Source organism: Malania oleifera, chromosome 2 (genome assembly GCF_029873635.1).
Source record: "Malania oleifera isolate guangnan ecotype guangnan chromosome 2, ASM2987363v1, whole genome shotgun sequence".
Classification (NCBI taxonomy): domain Eukaryota; kingdom Viridiplantae; phylum Streptophyta; class Magnoliopsida; order Santalales; family Ximeniaceae; genus Malania; species Malania oleifera.
Genome location: NC_080418.1, coordinates 119570949 through 119576654, shown reverse-complemented (window position 1 = coordinate 119576654; position 5706 = coordinate 119570949).

Genomic DNA, 5706 nt, shown 5'->3' with positions numbered 1-5706 from the left:
GCGGATTTCAGGTGGCTTCGGCTGCACGATAGGCCGTTGGTACGGAAGCTGAAGGTCACGTGATATGTCCACGTGGCCTCTCGCAGGCAAGACAAGTGTATTGTGTACGCGTGCTAAGTCCAGGCCTTCTGCCACAGAGTTTTTTCTCGTTTTATAATTAAAAAGAAATAAAATATAAAATAACACTCTGATTAAGAATTTTTTTCCCAAAATAATGCTCACGTAATCTCGCAGTTTCATGCTACAAGATTTAAACTGCTGGCCACTCTGTCTTCGACGCATGGCAAAGAGAGAAACAGGGGGCAGATGACGCGTGACGACGCTTGAAGAAATCTCGCGGCTCCAAGCTGCGAGATTTAATGAGTCATCGAACCGAAACGTGACGCGTGGCTGCGAGATTTAATGAGGCATCGAACTGGAACGTGACGCGTGGTGACACGTGGTAAATCTCGCAGGATCGTTCTGCGAGATTTGCTTCGTCTGCTAAATTCCTCCCCAAGCCTTCTCAGAACACAATATTGCAGAGGAGAAAAGTTGCAGACCTTCGAGCTTGCAGAGGACCGTTGCGTTGGCAGGTTACCGTTCGAGGTGCAGGTGACCGTTCGGGCGAAGGCGAGGCGAGACTATTTAAGGGCCGAAGATGGGGTATGTTATTTATTATTTAGAAAAAAATGTGAATATTTTATTTAACTTACTGAGATTTACTGAGATTTATTTTATGTTTTGAGTTGGTTTGATATCATATTTGCGTTCCGACTATTTGGGTTGGTTGCTGCATCTAGAGGAAGATTAGTTTTTTTAATTAATAATTTCATTAACGTTTATATTTCTAATAGTATTTGTATATACTCCGCATAATCATGTAAATTTTTAATAATTTAATCTGAATATTTTAAATAAAAAAAAAAGTATATTGATCAAATATTTATGCTTCAAATTTTATCTTCAATATTTTAAATTTTCATATTCATTAATATCAAAGAAGAAATACTGTTTAGGACATTTGTTTGTTTGTATTTTTTGTGTTGTTTGTGGGTCTTAACTCACTTTGATAAGGTTCTTTAATTACAAAACCATTATTAGATGAATTGATCCATAATTTACATTATCTATTATTTGGGTGTACTAGTTATACGTGTCTCCTTGATCATCAAGTATAAATTGAGACAAAGAGTTAGGATAGTTTAACATGTAATAGATATTTACATTATCAAAATGATTTAATTGAAATACCTTTGGCTGTCACACCAACTAAATTATTATAAAATTGTGGATGTAGAAAAAGTTAATCTTTTACCAATATTTATTATTTATTAGAGTCACATGAAAGAAAATAAAAAAAAATAAAAATTGTTGTTATTTTTAGACTTCTTACATGAGATAATTATTTAGATAAAAAAATCTAACTCTGTGTTTTTCCGTAATAATTGTTGCACGTTTCACAATAAGTACAAAGATTTTTTAAAAAATAACATGAAATAATTTATGAATAAATATCACGAAAATCTAATATGTTTTAATAGTTGCAAAGATAGGAATAAAATTTTCTATTGTATAATTATATAATAATAACAAATAAGTTGTAGTTTGTTGATCTATAAATGCTTAATAATAAAGTTAAAAGGTTAAATTTAAGTTAATTTAACTTGTTCAACATTAGTCTTATATACTCATATTGAGTGTGCTCCATGCCAAAATCATACAAATTTTTTTGTTAGAGTACGATCCGATCTACTACACATGGCTATGATTTGTTTGTGTTTGGAATTTGATCATACAAACTATATAAATGACAAAAGGTATGTGGTTAACTAGTTGCCTTTGTGAGATAATTATTTAGATGTATCATTGTAGTGTCATCTTCATCAAACTTTTCGCATTACTTCTCTATATTGACTTATCAAAATTTGTAAATTATATTGTATTTGATGACACAAATTTGAAACTTTATATATAAATTTGTTAAAATTTAGATAAAATTCAACAAAACCTAAACTTGAATCATAACTGATGTGTGGATTCTCACTCCTCCTAAATTTTGTTTAAGAAAAAATAGAGAAATGAATCTCATTTTCTTTCTTATGTATAAAAAATAACTTTCTAAATTAGTGACAAGATGAGTTCATTGGAGATAAATGATATATTAAAAATAATTTTTTATTAATGTTTGGAAGCAATGTGAATATGATAGTGGCATGCATATAAGTTGAAGGAATTATAAGTTAATTATTTAGTATACACTCAATGGCACATGATGTTTTGGAGCTTTTGAATCTATATTTGAGATATGTATATACATACATATATATATATATATAATTAATTTTATTATATAATATAAATATAAAATGTTAATTAATTTTTATGAAATATTAAATAAATATTTGTGACACACGCATTAATTGAAGGCTTGCTTACAAAAAAGTTTCAAAAATATTATATGTTATATCTAAAAGTATTTGTTTTCTAAACGCAAATTTAAATGCCTCCTGCATGGCTGATGTAGTTATGTGAATTGCATACTGGTAGATATCATAGGTTCTCGCATGCTTAAACTATATTATTATATTGTCTGCAAACGTTTAAGGGTCATTGTAAAAATGGGTAAATGTTCAAATTACACTTGGCATGCTGCCCAAATTTCGATACGACTTTTCGTAGAGAAGTCAGAATTGCATGCAAGAATATTTTCAAAGTGACAAGTTAAACATTTAGAGAATATTGCATGCACATGAACGTATTGAAAATAATTTTTGTTCACTATTCACTTAGCATACGACTTATACATAAAATTCTTGTTTTGCGTAGGTCTTTTATATTTACCGGGCGTCAATCTAGATCGCAGGAAGTTCAAGCAGTATTCCGGTTCCTGTATTGTTGTACATGGGGGGTAACGTTATAACCAGACAAACCGGTGTTAGTTATAGTATTCTGCCAGTTCAACCTATTAGAATTGGTCATAGGTGTAAATTAACTAAATTGCATACGAAGATATACAAGTATTTGCATATTGATCCAAATCAATATGCATTGCGGCTAACCACAAGATACCCGATTAAGGGCCATCATGATACAATCTTCTATGAGGTTGTTCCCGTAACTAGTGATTATAGTTTGCGCATGGTGTTGGATGCACACTGCATAGGGACAACATATTTGACTGTGCAACTGTATGTCGAACTCATTCCTCAGATGGGTGTCGCCGCACATGGGCAGCCGGGAACGTCTATTGAGCACGTGGTTGAAGCAGAGGAAGAAGATGCAGATGTTGGTGGGATTCCCGTTGTGGATATGAACGAATGTCCACAATCGTCATTCGAGGCGCAGACATACGAAGGAACTACTATTCATACGAATTATCATGGTGTTTGCGAAGATGTTTCAGCAAAACAACCAGGATCGTTGTTCGTAATAGCGAACAACGCGCTGGACGTGGGGATGAACATCACGAACGATGTTCATTTACAAGATGACACGTATGAGGAGGAAATTGGTGAAGGGAGGAACGAGTTCCCCGATGATGTCAACCCACCCCCCCGTCAATCGAACGATGGCACGTATACGGCAGATTTCATGGAGGAACCTCCTATGTATGGTGTAATTAACATAGATGCTGCAGATTTTTCCCATGGTGATGAGCTTCCTATACGCGTAACTCGTTGGGATGAATCATCAGAACTAAGTCAAGGGATGCTATTCGGGTCGAAAGATCAATTGATAGCTGCTGTGCGAATATACCACGCTCGAACGCACCATGACTTCCACGTCCTGCATTCGACCTCACTATTATGGGTTGTTAGGTGTAAGAACTCTGAATGCAGTTGGAGACTGCGTGCGATGTATCGTCAGAAACATCAATTCTTCGAAATCACTCAATATGGTGGTCCGCACACATGCTTGAATGAACTCCTCTTGCAAGACCATAGCCAAATCACGCCGTCCCTTATTGGGAGATTGTGAATATGATAAGGGGTGATGTGTCGACCTCAATCGCTACATTGAAAGAATTCATAGATCGTCGTTTCGGCTATTCCATCTCATATAAGAAAATTTGGTTAGGAAAACAGAAGGCAATTGCCCAAGTATTCGGCGATTGGGAAAAGTCTTATCAAACGTTGCCTAGGTGGATGGAAGCAATGTGCACTTATAATCCTGCAACTATCGTCAAGTGGAGGTGGAACCCTATACCAGGCAGCGATCAGACCGTAACATTTGTATCAGTCTTTTGGGCATTCGCAGCATCTATTCAGGGTTTTCCCCACTGTCCTCCTGTGATATGTATAGATGGACACACTTGTACAGTAAGTACAAGGGAAAACTCCTTATTGCGACGTGCCTGGATGCAAATAGGCAAATATTTCCCCTTACATTCGCTATTGTGCAAGAGGAAAGTTTGGACACATGGAATTGGTTTTTGTGTTGTCTTCGTTCCATTACCGATAGGGACGACATTTGCCTTATATCAGATAGGCATCCAGGGATCATCGCTGCAGTGTCTCATAATCCCGATTGGCAGCCACCGCGTGCACACCACCGATTCTGCCTTCGACACGTTGTAAGCAACTTCAGCACGAAAGTGCACAGTGTCAATCTGAAGCGAATGGCTGAGCGCGCGGGAAGGGAGCATTAGGTCAGAAAGTTTAACATGTGGATGGAGAAGATCTTCGATGAGGGTGGGGAACCCGCGAAGACGTTCTTTGATCAAATCGCTCCTCATATGTGGACTTAGTGCCATGACGAGGGCAAAAGGTATGGGAACATGACGACAAACCTCGTTGAATGTTTCAACGCCGTCCTTAAGGGTGCTCGTAGCCTCCTAATCACTGCCCTTGTGCAACCGACATATTATCGCGTTGCACATTATTTCAACAGCCGACGGGAGGCTGCTCGTAATGCAATATCAGGAGGAAATGCATTAACTCCTCATATATTACTTGCGATGGAAAGAAGGAAGTTGAAGGCGACTGGACATCGTGTGACGACGTTCAACCGGTGTAGAGGTACTTTTAGCATCACGACTGCGCAGTTGGGACTTCATAAAGGAAATAACGTGCAAACGCTGCGCATTCAGGATTTGCACGTCTGCTCATGTGGGAAGTGGCAAGCCTTACACTTTCCATGCTCCCACCTTCTCGCTACATGTGCGGAGACACGACTTAACACCATGCAGTACGTTGAGCCTTGTTGGAGCACCGCCAAACATTATGCGACATATGCAGCGGATTTTCAGCCGATTATGCACAAGGCATACTGGCCAGCATCGTCGTTGCCGACTATACAGGCAAATCCAGCGTATGCTCGACATAAAGGTCGTCTAAGGAGCTCCCGTATACACAATGAGATGGATGCTAGGGAAGGTAGGAAAAGGAGCACATGCAGTATATGTCATCAAGAAGGGCATAATCGCACAAGGTGTCCGAGAAGGACCCACTCGGGCGATGCAGCTGGACCGTCGCGTTGATGTCGTATGCAGTTTTATACTATTTCACACTGTTTTTTTTTTTGTATATACCTATTCTGATGCAACGATGCATTTCCAGGATTGATCCAGGGCCGTCCGATCTGAGTGTCTTGACGATGGGCGATCATCACAGGGCCAGCCGAGCGTGGGCTGATGGGCATGCGAAGCCCCTGTGCTGCCGAGGGGGCACGCAGTTTGCCGAGCGTTGGTTAGAGGCAGACCCCCGCATTGTCCAGCTGATACGC